The sequence below is a fragment of the Agelaius tricolor genome, unplaced genomic scaffold, assembly GCF_023055355.1.
Source record: "Agelaius tricolor isolate 1412-34295 unplaced genomic scaffold, bAgeTri1.0.p SCAF_22, whole genome shotgun sequence".
Classification (NCBI taxonomy): Eukaryota; Metazoa; Chordata; class Aves; order Passeriformes; family Icteridae; genus Agelaius; species Agelaius tricolor.
The window spans coordinates 5,102,786-5,119,774 of NW_027269282.1; the positions used below are offsets into that span (position 1 = coordinate 5,102,786).

Genomic DNA, 16,989 nt, shown 5'->3' on the forward strand with positions numbered 1-16,989 from the left:
TTCACTCTGCACTGCAAGAAATTGCAAGAAATTGCATCTCTTTCCAACTAGATATGATCAGGCTTTTAATCTTTAGCCATAATTACAGCTTGATTCAAAGATCATTAAGGCCAGCAGGAGTATTTGCAATTATTTAATAAGCCAGGTCTTCCCTACTTTTTGAAATGTTGAAACAATTGTCAGCTGCTGAACCTGAAGAGAAGTTCCAAATGGGTGAATTTCATTCTACTGGGACAAAATAAGACCTGGAAAAGCTGACAACAGTTATCTCTTCATATTCAAATGCCAAGACAAAATTGGAGAATTAGATTCCCTCTTAGAGTAACAGCCTACAAAACACCCTTGGCAGCTGTAGAGACAGACATGAGCAGAAAGCAAAGTTTGCTGGTAAGAAGACCAAAGCCTCAGACTAAAAAGCATCAGATAAAAAGGATCTAAGAGACAACTGTGCACCTCAGATCTTGTTTTCATGGTGCAAGTTCTGTTTCTTAGAGATATATATATCCTAAGGACACTGGACAGCCTCAGAACTTTTCTTGTATTACTTCAGAATAAACCTTAGGAAAACATCTTTGTGTGAAAGGCCAAACACCCCCCAATACTATTTTTTAGTCCTCACTGTTTATTACCCGTGTTGTGTTGTAAACATGCCATATTACAAAGGAGAGACCTTTACTAATGTTTTGTGTATTTGCTTGCTTCCAAAATTCATCTATTTGATCAGATCCTGAGCAGTTTAAAAGAAAATTAGCCTCCAAGCCCCTAAAGTGACTAACATCTAAAGTATTATTGCCCATTTTCATCTTTCATATGGGGATTTGAAGATCAATGTGTCATATGCCATAGAAGAGCAGCAAGTAAAATAAGCTTATTTGAAGGAAAAAAACCATGGTTTTTTGAGAGGACAATTTTTTGGTAGCTCCTTTTATACTCTTCTTGATTTTTGTTTCATGTTTTTCTTTGCTACTTGAAAATGAGTCTGTCTAACCTTGGTTTGATATGCTTAGGTAGCATAAGTCATCCTGTGGAGGAGAGGGGGTGAAGGAAAAAAAGCAATTGCCAAAAATGCTACAAGTTTATTACTGAATCCATAGCTCCTTACAACTTTAGGCTGTGAAGCAATCAATGTAATTTTTCTAACAGAGCTTTTTCAGCTGGCTGGGAGGAGTGTAGGCTTGGTAATTGCAGTGTTTTCTACTTGGGAAATTGGTGTTTGCTTAGCTGGGGTTCTCATTTGAGGGTGTGACTCTCTTTGTGTTGCAGGACAAGGACCCTTGAAGCTCTGCCTAGGGAGCTGGGTGTGCAGCAGTCCCTGCTGTGTGCATTTCACAATTAACAGGTAGGTGATTTGCAGTTGCATGTGTGGTAATACTCATGGTAAATGCACTTGTTCAGGCTGCTAAATGGAAGGGAAAATATTTCATCTGGTAGCCTGATGAAAATAGCATCTAAATGTTTGTCCAAAGTACAATTCACACACAGCATCTGCAGAGCAATTCCTGCAGTGGGCAGGATTCACCACCACCAGCTCAAGGCTCTAGGGCTGAAATTTGCTACCCTGAGGATGCAAATCCTGGCTGGGACAGGGCTGCCTTGCAGAGGAAGCAGAACAGATGGAGGCACTTGGGTCTGGCTGCAAGGGGTAAAGCTGCACCTGATGTCCTTACACAGCCAGAGTGAGCAGCAGCTGCTGTCACCTGTGCACCCAAATCCCTCCCTGAGCTGCAGATAGCTCTGCCACCATACTGCAAACCACAAAGCAGAGACCATGGTTCCAACACATCCTGATAAACTGCTGACCTGGACATGTGCATATTTTGGTTGTGCTTATGGTTAGCCCTCAGCCCTCAGGTTTTTTTGCATAGTCTAAACTACAAGCATAAAAAGGAAGACGTATTTGCTAAACAAAGATAGGAATCATGGATAGACCTCTCTGCAAGGCAAAAATTATTCTTGTAGAGGCACATTTCTATCTAAACTAATTAAAATTGTTTTATATTATTTAGACACAAGTAAAATTTAAATTGCAGATTGCTATTGAACTGTTCATCCTGTTCTTTGTGCTTCACTCTGAATTTTCCATTTCAATTAAACTCCAAAAGCTCAAAAAAAAGATAAAATATTCTGGGTTTTTTGTTTCTAATTTTGAATTGGACTAAAGAAATCAAGTTTTTCCTAAAGCATATGACTACATCTGTTTTTTTAAAAAAGCTTGCAATCCCTCTTTCATTCAAAACATGCTCATTACTATTATGAAAGTTATAATGAATACAACTATATTGCATATCATTCAAATATGAAAAAAAGTATGAGAATTACAGAAAGTTAAGTGGATGAAAATCCTATAGCAGATGCATATGGCATAATTATGTTGAAGAAGTATCACAGAATTATATCAAAATACCAGGGAAAAGAAGACTTACACCCCCAACTTCCTAAAATAACAGAACTAACTTGGAATCAAAGAAGAAGGAAGCTGCTCTGGGTGAATTATAGGGTTCCCTCTGGCTGTATGGTTTTGTTCAAGAATCTTCTCTCTTTCATCTCTTTAGCTGCAAAACCAGGATTATCTAAGGATCTGCATCTTTGGTGGCATGAGTGGCTTTCTGAAAGGAATGTTGTAACACAGACATAGAAAGACTGGACAAAGTCTGCTTCTCTTATCCCTGAGAAAGCTTGTCCGACTCTTGGAATAACTGTCAAGTCAATATATAGCACAAATAAATTATCTTGTTATATCTTCAGTGAATATCCTTGCAGTAATTCAGCTATCTCTCACTAATGAATAAAAAGAGTATAGATAGGCAGATCTCAATGGATGAAAGCTATCACTGAAGAGTAAGAAAAACAAGTCCTATAATAGCTAAATATTTCATCTACTCTGAATGAATGGCTTTGAAATGATGTCTCACTTGGAAACAGATGTTAGAGAGAAAATGAAGTGCTGGTAAATGTCAACAGAGAATCATCAATACTTTATTTTTCTTTTGTCACTTTTGCATGACTTACCCCCTCCATTTCCTAATTGTCATTACTTATTTGCTAATGCTGATTTTGTGCTGCCTCATGAACATACAACTTTCTTTCAGACCTTGTGGTCGACTTTAAAAAATAACTTTATGTATGATTTGTTTAAAATTCCAGCTCTACTCAGTTACTAAATTAGTTAACTACATATTCAGAGAGATTACAGTGTTCCTTTGCAGAATGATGCTTAGTTACACTCACCTCATTCCAGCCCTTGCTGGCTCCAGGACAAAGCCAGGACATTTGCATTGCTCTCCTCTGGGTGAGGCTGGCCCTGTATTTGTCTCACAGGCCCCATCTAAGAAACATCTTTTTTGGCCAAACACCATGGTGCTCATGCAGTGGGATTTGTCACAGCCCTGACAGGGACAGGTGACAGCACAGCAGAACCAGCCAGGCCTTTTGGGAAACCAGCCAAATAACAACCTGATTGCCATCCCTGCTGCTGAGAACAACACAGAGTACCCATGGATGATGGATGTTAGCAAATTCAGGCAAGATTTCCTTCCTTGTCTTGTTTTGTTGGTAGTAGAAAGTACAGTCCCTGAAGGGCACTAACTTATTATTACAGTCAATTGAGTGTACTGAGTGGTTATGTCTCAAAATACCCACGTGAGAATATATTTTAAGTCTTCTTGGGAGTCAGTAAGTAAACTCTGGCAATGCTGACAAGCCCATGGAGAGCTATTAAATGCAGAAATATACCTCTGGCACAGGAAATCTCTCAACCACAATTTCCTGAGGGTTATGAGAGCATTTTGGGAAAAGGATCATCATACAGTCATTTTGTTTTATGTTTTGCAAGAGGCATCTGCTGTTGGCCACTGCTTGACAGGAGGGGCTGCACTAGGTGGATGCATCAAGGAAATCAGAACCACTGATCTCACTCAGTGGAGCTGATGAGACCCTTACTGAGCACCTTGTTGGGAAAAGTCTTCTCTCACAGCTTTCACAAGAGCAATGTGTAATTGCTGAAGATCTAAATAAACTTGTCAAGTATCAGCATTAGTGATTAGAATTATTCTAGTACTCAGCTCATTCATACACAGCTGGTTTGGCTACCTTACTAAACTGGGGTTTTCTGTTAAACCACTCCTGTTACTTGAAGACTTCCCTGGATTGCTCAATTATGGGAAACACAATCTCAGATTTTCTGATTTTGTTGGATCTGTAGTGTTAGATAAACCATCACTATGGTTTAGAGGAAGAGCCAGTTCAGTTTTTCTCTGTAGTCATTGCTGCAGACAGTGCCCACCTGTGCTAAGGAAGCAGAACCTGCCACTTTGGGAAGGGAAAGGAGACTTCTGTGGCTTTTAGTCTCTGATACAGCAATCCCAGACACAGCCAGAAAGAAAGAGTTTTCCAAGAGATGTGGAACAATAGGGAAGATCCACGAGGCAGGAAGACATCCCTCAGGAGAATGGCTGAACAATTTGTCCATGGACAAGAGATTTAAGATCTGTTTCTGTATGGATAATCACAGGTGTTTTCAGAGAACAGATTTTGAAACTAGTTTTATTTATTTTACCCACATGGGGTGCCAGAAGCCAGGTGGATATGGAATTACAGGACATTGAGAACAGTATAAACATACATATACATGAATTTATATATATATATATATATATATATATATATATATATATGTATATGATTGTATTTGACCCCTCCTGCCCTCCTGCAATTTTCATGGAGTCCACAGTCCCTGATCAAATTTTAAACCTACAAACCCAATATCAGCTAAGCTATCTGGGATGAAATGGAGTTGTTCCTTTAGCAGTGCTCATGACAATAACAGTAAATAAAAATTCAGACATTTAAGAATGCTCAAACAGTCAAATAATCTCGGAAAAAGCCCCAGATAATGAAGAGCAGACAACAGACTTCGTCCATAAAATTTCTACACTGTTTGTGTTCTGCATTTTTTCCATTCACCCATTGTTTTCCTTCTCACATGCCACACAAATCCTTCCAGTGAACTTCTACCATACATAACAAAAACTCCACATTTTGGACAGCATCATTGTTTGAAGGGGCACTTGACATGCATCACTGCTTTTCATTTCTAAATGTAAATAAAGTATGGTTACTCCTGGTGCATGGTTTCCATTAAGATCCTATTCTGATTGTAAATGCAAAATTGGGAAAACAAACCTTCTCTTTCCAAAAGATCTCACTGCCTCTTGCTTCAGCACGTGAGCCACTCAAGCACATGAAAACAGATAAATTGCTTTAAATTCAACATGACTTTTGGTTTGATTTTTCTTTTTTCCTAACAGGAAAAACAGACCTTTCCTTTGGGTGTGTCTCACCCATTCTTCCTTTCTCTCTGTACAACTGTTTGCCCTTTCTGTGCTCAGGGCAGCAAATTCCTCTCTTACAACCACAAGTCTGAATCAGGTCAGAGACCTCCAAACCCTTGGTCTACCTTTGAGCTATGCTATTTAGTGTTGAATCAGAGCTGAGTATGGATCTGGACAAATTGTTAACTTCTCCTCCTGAAAAACATGGATTAATTTATGTTTGTATCTTTTGAACACAATTGCCATGAATTTTGCACAGCTGATCTAAAATAGTCACAGGAACTGGCATGACATTTCAGGAAACTTTCCTATTTAGTGGCACACTGTGCACAGAGCAAATAACCAGGCTCTCTTCCAGTCCCTTTTACAACCCACTCAGGTTACAAGGTTGGCTCACATGACAACCTGCTCTGGGCTGAATCATCCACAGAGCCTGAACTCACAACCTCTGTGACTGCAGTTATAATTTTCTATGACTGGGGCTAAACTACCAGGTTCATTGCCTCAGAGATAGCAAGAACCTTATCAATCTCCTCTGCACTCCAGCCAATGGGAAGGAATTAAAAACCAAGTGTAACCCAGGGCAGAAAAAGCCCTGGATCTGTTTTGGCAAATGTGTAAGCCTAACCTGTCCATTTTACTGTACAGTCAGCATCAGAAAATCAGAAAACCTTTTCAAAAAGTGCACCTGATTTCTTGAAGATTCCTTCACCCCTGTCTACAGCTCATGCAAACCTGTGTGATTTATCTCTTTAAATCAAAACTAAACAATGCTTTTCATTTCACAGACAGTGAGAGACAGAACAGGGACTAAAGGATCCTGTGATAAGGGTCTTGTGTCAGCTGAATATTAAAAGTCACATAAAACCTGAGAGATCTGCTAGCAGCTAAGCAGATGTGGGGTAAGCTCTGCAGGAATGCTAAAACCCCACAGTTATTTACAAATATATTCCTTGCAAAGGTCACAAAACACTCCAGATTAAATTTTTCACCATTCAAAGTAGTCTCAGCTAGGATGAGTGAGTCAATCCTGTGGGGGGAGATTTTTGTCCAGAATTCAACTGAATTTTTTAAATCCAAAATCTGCCTTCAAAATTTTCATTTTGAGTAGCAGGAACCACGAGGGCCTGAGAATGTTCAAATCCTCATGGCCAGGCTAGGTACACTTGCACAGTGGGGTCCTGGCTTGGACTTGGCTGAATTGCATTGTTCAGTAAAAACTCCTTTTTCAGGCATCAGTTATGGTGAGTAGAACTCTCTAACTCGACTAAAGAATGGAACAACTGTTGTGGCATGCACTGAGAGAGCATTATTCAACATTTACTGGAAAGATTTCTTTTTCTTGAGCTCTCTCCTGTAGGAATTCACGCACTTACCTGCACTGAAATCTCAGTTGGCTTTTTCACATTTTATGAGCTGTGGGATGGGAGGCTGAAGTTGCTCTCCAGGTCAGGAGTGATTTTGAGACAAAACTCTCAGGGAAGAAACCAAAGTCCTTTATAGTCACTGTCTTTGCACAGTAATACAACCAACAAGTGGTACTACAACAAAATTACACTAAATTTAATGACTTTGCCTTGTTCATCTCTACAGCAGCTAATGAAACATTATGAATGCAAAGCAAATAGTGTGTTCAGGCTGGTTCAGGATCCACATGGCATCTGAATGTGCTGCATGAATTATTCACACTGTTTTTGTTCACCCCTGTCATACCTCCCCCATCACAGACTAAAGCTCCTCTCCTGGCCTCAGCAAACTCCTCTAAAACTGTTCCCCTTGCACTGAGGAAAGTTTCATATCTAGTGTGTCAAAAACATATGAGCCAGGTCACCCAGTAAAAGTGAAATGATAAAATATGAATATGCTCAAGGAAGGAGGGAGAGAGAGAAGGAGCTGGAAGGCCTCTTCCCCATGTGAGTGAAGCTCTTCTCATTTTTTATTTTTCAACAAACCACTGTACCACTGCTCCTTCCTCCCATTGAGCTTATAAATGAGATAGCTGGACAGACTGTGTTGAGCTGCTCTTCAGGCAGAAACTGCCTGTCTGGCATAACTCAAATTTCCTCAACATCAAGGTGTGCTTATTTATTGTGTTAGCATTCAGAACCAACCCAGCTTTGCATCAGTATCAACTAGCTCCCCCACACCTTTCCTCCAATCTCAGCTGCCAAAAGTACTGTGGTAATTGCTGTTTGACCTCTGTTACCCTTTTGCTAGTTTTTGCATCCAGAAAAAAAAAGATATTCAATTTTGACTTCAAACCAAACATAATCTGTTTTTCAGCATTGACCTGCTGTTTGCCTGTTAGCAGGAGGCAAATATTTGTAGTAATTTGGAAGGCACACAGAAAACAGATTGATAGAGAGTCAATCAGCATGCCAAATACCTTGCTATTTGCTCTCATGAAAGGCTGGTGAATCTGCTTTTTTGTTGCACTTTTTGGCTTTTTTTTTTTCTTTTTTCCTAGTTTTCTCATCTATGATTGCCTCACCTACTAGAGAGATGATCAATTTGTCACAATCTCATTATCATCTCAATTACTGCAATGAAGGTAACGTTTCTACCAGCTTATTTAAAAAAAATATTTCCAGGGTTTTTAGAGTCATACAGGTTTCAGCCTGACAGACCAAGGTGTATATTACATATCACACCATTGATGTCCATCAGAGAAAAGCTAGAGATAGGTAGGAAGTAAACACTTACTTGACTGAAAAGTCCTTGGGCATTTTTTGTCAGGGAAGAAGTAAGAAGTGTGAGTATGATGGGGGTGTGGAATATTTGGGGTCCTTCCCCCTCTCCAGGAACAAGTCAGAAGGGTACAATTGAGTCTGCATTGGGAGAACTTGAAAAAAACTACACCTCTCTGTGGGCTGCTGGGACTCAGAGGTGCAGTAAAGCTGGCTGGAGGAATGGGAGATAAAGCCTGAGTGATGGGAAGCCATCAAGGTTTCATGGCCTTGCCCTGTGTGTGGGGGTATTGCCATGGATACTGCCCTGAAGTGAGTGCCCTGCCAACTCCAGCAGCGTCTGCTCCCTTATTTCTTCACACTTTTGGATCTTGAGCTGCTGCTGATTGTGTGCCAGTCCCTGTGCTGGCCCTGTATCATGTCACTCACTGCAGGTGTGCCATGGTATCTCAGCCTTGTACTGCCCTACCTTCTCTCAAGCTCCCTCCCAAGGCATTGGAATGGACTGCCCAGGAAAGTGACGGGATTGAAATGAAATCCTCTTCTCTGGAAGTTTTCAGAAAATGCATGGATGTGGCCTGTTTGGGGACATGGTTTAGTGGTGAACACAGCAGTGGTGGGTTAAAGGCTGGATTTGATCTTAGAGTTCTTTTCCTACAGAAGTCTTTGATTGTAGGACACAAAGGGTAAGACAAGTCACAATTCTGATTGCATCTTTCTGCTGCTTCTCTGGTTCTTGGGATGTTTCAGTGCAGTTCAAAATATGAAGATTTAACAGATGGACTTGGAAGAAGGAAAAATAACCTGTCCTGCTAATCCTCCTTTCCCCTAGACTGTACATTCACTGAATTATTCCTTATTATTGTACCAAGCTTCAAAGTAGAGCCAGAGAGACCAGAAAGCAGCACACAATCATCTGCTCCAGGTGTTCCATTCCTGCTTCTCAGCTGTTATTGTTCCTCCATGCAGGCAGCATAAAGAAAGTGACATGTTTATTAGCTCACATTCAGCTGTGCCTGATTGATATCAACACTACAGAGAAACAGCTTTTTGCAGCCATTTCCCTTTCAGTGAAGGATGCTGTTTTAATTGTCATAGTCAGTCTTTTGTCAAATGTTTGTGTGTTTCTGAAGAACCCAGGGTAGCACAGTAGCTGTTACTGCAGGATTAATGAAAGTCATGTTCTGTTTACACAAAACTGACACTGAGTTAAGTGACTTCATAGAAAAAGAGAATCTTGGCTAATCAGTGCCTAAGGACTGAAGGCAAGGAAGTCAAAACTGCAAGCACCCAGGGCCTGTCTTATAAAGAATTTTATTTTTAGACAGGAAATCTTTTACTCTGTTATGACCATAATAGTTGCTCATCTCAATCATCTTAATGAAGATATGTAATGGTGGTACTGTTTTAATTATTTTACAACAGTACTTAAGAAATGGAATGGAGTTCCATGTGAAAGTTGGTTAATTACCCAGACCATCACAGATAATTTATATAGTACAGCCCAATATAATCATCCTTGAAGAGACATTTTCCATCAAATTCAGAGTTGTCTAGACTATACCTAATATCTTCAGATTCAGCCTCTAATTTTTATTTCTTCACTTCCCCTGATGGTGAGGGAGGCAGATAGAGAAAACAAGAGCTAACAAAGCTTAGTTGACACAGATTTAAAATATGGGAAAAAGTAATTATGAATGGCAAGGAATCTTATCTAAAAAACAATTGTTCTATTAAGTATTTCTCTCCAATGATGTGTTAGGATCCTAATGCATCAGTGCTATGAAAGTCTAATCACAGGTTCTCATCAGGAAAAGCACTTAAGCACCTGCTTAACTTTGTCTGTGAATGCTCCTGGCAGATGTCCTAAAACATGACTGAGCTGAAAGCAGACTATTCAACAACTAAAAGGTACTGTCCAATTTAATGACTGTTACTGATGCAAGAAAGAGACATCAAATTCATTCTAAAGTGTTACCTAAAAAGAAGTAGAAATAATTCATTGCTTTAATATAATCAATCCCAGGAGGAAACACTTGGCAAGGGCAAAGATGCATTTACAAGTCCACTTTAGCTTAAGAATAGATGCTCACTTTATTCTTACATAATTATCTGTCAAATGAGCCCTCAAAGCAAGCTCTAGGCATTTCAGAGACTTGAGAAAACCTGGGAGGAGCCACAAGGGTTTTGGTGGAGGTCAGGTGTGGGAGAGGAAGGGAGGCCAGAGAGGTGTCTCTGTCCTGGGAGAGATCATTGCCTCTTTCTGTTTCCCTCCTCTGTCTGAAGCAGCTGGATCTGCCAGCACAGGCAGAACTGTTGCCTGATTTTTCTGCTGCCTCGAGCTAATTCTGGTACCTCATCACTTTTGCAAAGTGATCTACAGGATGCTTTACTCACACGTGTGATTTGTACAAATGGTGACTGTGTCAATACGCTGCAGTGAGCCGCCCAGAGATAACAAATGGCACAAAGACAGGTGATCAGATGGTTTTGTGCTTGACTGCAGTAACAGTGACAGAAGTTTGCTGCTGCTGATAGCTACATGCTTCTGCTGATGGCAACTTTTCTGGCAGAACTTGGGCACTGGGATAGGAGAATCAGCAGCTTTATGGTGAGGACAAAGGCAGTGGCTAAAATCAGAGATATTTCCTCTCACCAGCCCTATCCTGCAGAAAGTCACCACTTGATTTTTAATGTTGTAGTTATTGTCTCCAAATCAAAAATAAGGTAAAAACTGTCTTTGTTAATTTGAAAGCACAGAAATATGCATTTTCTGGCATTAGATAGGAAATTTATATGATACAAAAGGGCCAAGCTCTTTGGGTTGGATTCATTAAAATGAGATTGTATCAAGACACCTGTCTGGGTTTTGCTGACACTTTTCAAACCCAGTTGTCAAAACCAGCTGTTTTACTCAGAGAATATTGTTGGATAAATTCCCAAGGGATTTGATGCTAAATAATTTGTGTATTAGAGCCAGACAGTGTAGGACTTTTATCAAAAATGGAAGGTATGATTAAATAACCTTTCTTGGATTTTTTTATTTTTTCTTTCCAAAGAGCACAGTTATGCATTTATAATACAGGATACTTGCTCACCTATTTCTGGAACAGTCAGGCTGCCCTGACAAAGTACCATTTGACCTCTTTCCTGGCTTTCTTTCCACAAGTAAATATCCCATAATATTTGACACTGTTTCCAAAAACATTACCCCAGTACCTCAGATTAAATTATTCCTAGATGCAAGACTAGAGTTCCTTTTATAGACACCCAAAGTTTTCTTCATGTAAATAGGTATGCAGCAGTGTCATAGAGCAGCTAAGGAGGAAAAAAAATTATTAATTGTATAAAGTTCACTCCTGAAAGTCAGCTGAAGAACTTCTGCCTTTTGGCTATCAATTGAATTCTCAGTGATGGCTGAAGCAGAGGCAGGAATGAATTAAAACACCCAATTGATAGGTAATATATTTTCCAATTTTCTACAGCAGCACAAAGGTCCAGCTGTGTCTAAGACCCTTCCTGGTTCCATGGAAAGAAAAGGAAAACAAGCATATTTCAGAAATATCCTTTTCTGTGACCCATTTCCTTTCCTAAAAAGACTGCAATGATTCACACAAAACACTCATCTACCACAACACTTTTCATAAATCATCCTTATAATCACAAGTCAAGTGACCCTGTGGTTTCATTCATTCAAGAAAAGTTTAAAAAGATTTGCTTAGTAAAGCAGTGAGCAGGAAAGATAATTCCTCTGTCCTTGCAATTGTTCATCTTTGTTCCCCCGTACTATCTCAGATTTCCCTGAACCTTGTCCTTTGGTGCATTCAGGGAATTCAGGATGGCTTCATATTCAATTATTGCTTGAATCCTAAACTATTCTTAAAAAAACACTGTACCAAACAATCCCAAAAGGGTTTGCACTCTGCAAATGAAGGGCGCTGTCAGAATACCCTCTCCTGTGTTAGGTGCCCTCGTGGCAATCCATTGTTTGGCATATCTGACTCTTAGGAGGCAAGAAATGCGTCCGACTGTTAATTTCAAGAAAAAATTATTTGGACAGAGGCAGAAAAGAAAAAAAAAGACAGGAAAAGTGAGGAAGCTTTTGTAATCAATTGATTCAAGGAAAGGAATAAGCACAGTATTTTGTTTAAAAGCAATTCCAGGTGCTGTAGCTTATAAGTAAAATGATGAATGAATGGAGCAGAATCAGAGTGTAGTCTGTATTTTCACTTTTTCATGTATTTCAGCACAGGCACAGTGCATCTGTGTGTTTTAAACTGGTCAGATGTCCCTCTGACACTATACATTAAATAATGAAAACTCACAGAATACAGACTGCCAACCTTTGGCAACAACTTTCTCCCAAATATGACTTGATTGGAAGGGATAAAAAACATCCTTTGAACCTGCCCTTTCATTAAAATTTGACTTTAAATACCATAGGCATTTTCATAAAAATTAATAAAATCTCTGCTCAATGGAATGTGGTTTGGTTTAATTTTAAATTTCAAATGTTACCTGCTTGGTTCTTGCTTTTTATGGGAAGTTAGAAGGAAAAAGACAAAGAAATATGCAAAACTATCACAGAAACTGATTATAGAATATTTTTCAGAAGAAAAAAGTAATTTTCCAACCAGTTTTCCAAATCAAAACACCACTGACTACAATCAAACTTTCCACCACATCTAAGAGTCTAGCCAAAAAGCTGCAGATACCACTGCTTTCCTTCATACTTGTCTAATACAAGCCCAGCATCTCCTCAACAAACATAAGTGTCTACACCCAAGTTTATGTGCCTTTTACATGGTGCCTTGGCACAAAGGTCAAAACACAGTGGGCTTGGATCACAAATTCTGAAATGACTGCAGCATAATGCTTGGTTCATTAAAACAGCTTAATATCTAGACTGTTGATAATTTATAACTTTATTTTTTTTCATCTACCTAGAATTGTCAAGAATCCAGTCTACTTCTAATGCCAAGAAACCATTCCATGGGATCTCAGTCCAAAATTCAAGCATGAAGAACAGTTGTGCGACCTACTTGGAAGGTTTCTCCAGAAAAACACATCTTTGGTCAATGGAACACAGTTTATTAACTTCCAATATACATTCATGGACAACTTATTCCTCCCACTCATCACTTCCCACACACTCATCTTGCACTGTAGTTTTTCTAAACTTTAGCAGCTCCTGTCCTTGGTATTCTCTTCAATCTCTCACAACCACGTAACTGTCCCCCATCTCCATTTGCTCAACCAAACAAGCCAAACTTTTACAGATTGCCAAGACAGAGCCTCTGTTTTCCTATTTTCAGAAATAGCTCTCTCTGCCTCTTTTACCATGGATTCATCTTTCTGAACAACAACTCAACCATCACCACAAATGTGTCCTTTATTTTTTCTTTTTGACAGAGCCACAGCACAGGAAAGTGGTGAGGGCATTGTTGATTCCATGTTAAGTATGCATGTAAGTGTGTATTATCAAATGGATCCATTTCTTAAGAGCACTAATTTATTATACTCTTTGATCATCAAAGCAAATTAAAATCTGAAGCACACAGAGTTGTAGGTGTAAGCATGATATGCACTGGCTTTTACCATGTGCCCCACCTGCTTTATCAAAAACCAATGACAACACCACAACAAGAAAAAAAAAAAAAAAATTCCCTGGCCTGACTGCTTTTGAAATGTGGTTATTTTATTTAACCTATTTCAAAGGCTGATACTGAGCCAGAGTATTGTAGCAGGCTGAATATCAATAATTCATGATTGCATTGCTCTGTATCCCGGGGGATGGATGTGAAAATTTTTATTGACATTCTAGGCAGTCATGAGGAATTGTACTCTGACATCTAGTGCAGGCATTTACCTGATTTCTCATCTATCAGGAAAAACTCTGCTCTCTGCTGTCCACTGACATGTGCAAGCAAGGCAGGGCTGTTGAGGAACCTACAATGCTGTGCTGATACAACTTTTTTGAAACCCCATTATTTACTCTCTCTTTTCTTAAAAAAACCAACAAAATTGGCTAGAGAGTAACCATGGTGAAGATGAGCCTCTCAGTGGGAGCTGAAGATAAAAGTTGCAATGTTTCTTGTGTGTCTGCAAAGGGCTGGGCAGGAGCTCTATGAATGAACTGTATCATTTGTTCCAATGATGTGTTAACTCAGATACCCAGGGATAACAATTTATTGTGACAGCATCATTTTTCTCTCATATTGTAGCCTCTTTCATGCAGATTCTCTCATCTTACCCTTCATCTCTTTGTGTGCCTTACCAGCAGCCCAGTCTCCCTCTGTTCCTCTCTCCTGGGTGGGAGCCATTCCACACTGCCATGCCAGCTGCTAAGGCACTCCAGGCTGGCTGGGCTCTTGCATGGCATCCCTGCCACCAGAAATGTACAGTCTCAGCTGAGACATCAGCATGTGGGAAGCCTATCTTTGCTCTCGAGGCAGAGTTTTGGTTTAGGGCAGATAAAACATTGCAGCAGGGAAGCAACGCTGTCAAACCCCCTCACACCTCAGCCTAAAGTGTGAAGGTCCTGACCCCTCCACCACAAAGTCAAACAATGAATTTAAAAAGTTAAAACCCTTTTCAGCAAGGCTTTGTGGAACTCTGAGCACAGTGAAGGATGCACAGACACTCCTGGAGACCCAGGGAGAAACCTGTCCTGAACAACTTCCAGGCACCAGGGGAAAACTTCCTCACCAGTTTCTCAGATGTGGCTGGCTGCACAAGTGCTATCACCAAAAAGTCAAACAAAATAATTTCACTTAATGCTAAGGATGTTTTAGGCTGGGCTGATTACACCAGTATAAGGCAGAAAGATCTGAGCCTGAATTAACCAACGTTTGGCCTGGAATGCCAACTAGCAGATGAGCATCTACTTTCAGTCTGTTGCTTTTTGTGTCATTTTTTTTTATTTGTTTGTTCATTATTTTCCAGGCACCCATGGGTTTTATTGAGTAAGGTGAACACTTCTATTATGGCTTGGAGAAGAGTAAAACAAGATAAAATAAATGGATTTCACTACGGTTTAAATCAACTGTATTTTCTCTCTGCAGCCTGCCAAGATGCATAAGGCCATTTGCTGAGCATTGGGCATTATGGAAAGATGGTATGAAATTCTACCTGTTCTACATCTAGAAATTTGTTACAGATATGAAAACAGCTCAGACACGGCCACATCAGGGAATGACACTTTTATGGGCTCAGGATGGTACCAACATAATTTGGTAGATGTATTTTGTCACTTTTACAGACAACTGCATCCATGCAGTGTCCTTGGGGAAGATGTCACTCACTAGGGAAATAGAGGAATTTGTTTAAATAAACATGACCTGTAAGATATAAACAAAGTCCTAGACATAAAACCAAGCCCAGTGTGAACTTTGTGCTTCTCACTGGTGGGGACCCAAGCAGAAGTCAAGGAGCCAGGACAGCTCTGCTCTATGACTCTGCATGACCCTCCCTGAGGAGTTTGGGGGAGCGCTGTTTGCCATCAGGTGGAGCTCCCCTGATGTCTCTCCCACAGACTGCTGCTGGGTAGCCTGTGCAGAGTTCCACCTCTTTTTTGTCCTATGACAACACTATATTTCTTCTCAGTGGTAAAAATTGGAATATGTAATTTTAATACACTTTTTTTTTTCTCCTTAGCAGGTACAGATTGAGAAATGCAGAAAAGCAAATAAGACCCTTTAAGGCCTTTGAAGCAAATGGCTTTTAGAAAGGCCATACTCCCCTCACTAATTGTTCAGTATTTTCTCAAGGTCAAACAAAGGGCTTGAATCAATAATAAGTTGCACACAAGCTAGACAGGTTAAGGAGACTTAGAACTCTTTACAAAATACATGACATTAATTAACACTATGAAAGCAAAATAATAGTAGTACCCCATAAAAACTGCATTAGGAAGGAGAAAGAATAACTCAGGTCATGTTAACTTACTGCAAAAGGGAAAGGAGGGGGTAGCATGTTTTTCTGGTGAGAGTTAGGAAACTATGCAGTTCAGAAGCTATAAAGAGACCTCAAATAAAGATCAGAGGTCTCAGGTGGTACTGGGGGACTCAGATGAAGTACAACTGAGAAATGGTGGGTGTTATGTAGATGTTAGGTCCAGTTTGGCCAAATGCAGTTGCAATTTGTTATGATTTTATCCTTTGATTTGAAACAAAAGAAGGGGGGAGAAGGGAGAAAGAAGAAAATATATAAGGAAAGTAAGGAAGAAAGAGAAAAGAGAAATAAGCAAAGCATAAGAGACTCATCCTCACCAGACCTTTGCCTTCCTTTTTTTTTTCTGTCAGTAGTGGATGATCATGAACCAGCCAGAAGCAAGGAAACAAGACAGGAGAGAGAAAGAGGGAGAAACTGTACCTCCAAGGGGTACAGGGGTGCTGCTCTCTGTTGTGTGTTCTCCCTCTCTGCCACTGATTCCCTGAGTACTTTGCTCCACACTGAGGAAAAGCAAGCAGGAGTATCAAAAGTTTCCCCTGGCCACACCAGAATTCAATCCAGCCTGTGTTGGGGTCACCTGTTTTGTGATCTACTGCTATGACCTTGCTTCTGATTTATGGCTTCTTGCCTGAGACAGTGCAAGGAGTCATAAAAAGTTTTTGCTTTTTTTTCTTTTTAATTCCATACTGCTGCCATCAATAGCTCTCTCTTTGGATGTGCTCTGCAAGCTTATGAAATAAAACAATACTCAGGCCTCTTGACCCTTCTATTATTTTCTCTTCCACTATCTTTTCATGCCATGTAGGAACCATAAAAGAATAAAAACTCAGCAAACTCTCCTACCAGTTCATGATGCACTCTAAGTACATTTTTATAGCAAATTTAATGTTAATGAGCACCAATTACTCTTGGAAGTCATCATAAAAGGCATAAAAAAGGCTGATGGTGTATATTTGATATACTCTGGAGGCTATCTCCAAGATGGAAGTGCAATTTTGAGAAACATCCACAATTACTGT

The 16,989-nt window shown here is 39.9% G+C and overlaps 1 long non-coding RNA gene across 12 annotated transcripts in view; it reads left to right on the plus strand.

The window, feature by feature from the left end:
* The window catches only part of LOC139599106 (uncharacterized), a 97,016-nt gene extending 80,279 nt beyond the window's left edge, over positions 1-16,737 (plus strand). For 6 of the 12 annotated variants that reach the window (XR_011682166.1, XR_011682159.1, XR_011682165.1 and 3 more), the window contains 5 exons: positions 1,264-1,339; positions 7,798-7,881; positions 12,965-13,484; positions 15,082-15,134; positions 16,321-16,737. This is a non-coding gene — a long non-coding RNA (uncharacterized lncRNA). Of the gene's footprint in view, positions 1-1,263; positions 1,340-7,797; positions 7,882-12,964; positions 14,988-15,081; positions 15,135-16,320 lie in introns of all 12 variants that reach the window. The other 6 variants (XR_011682164.1, XR_011682169.1, XR_011682161.1 and 3 more) reach the window with 4 other exon arrangements.
* The last annotated feature ends 252 nt before the right edge of the window (positions 16,738-16,989 follow it).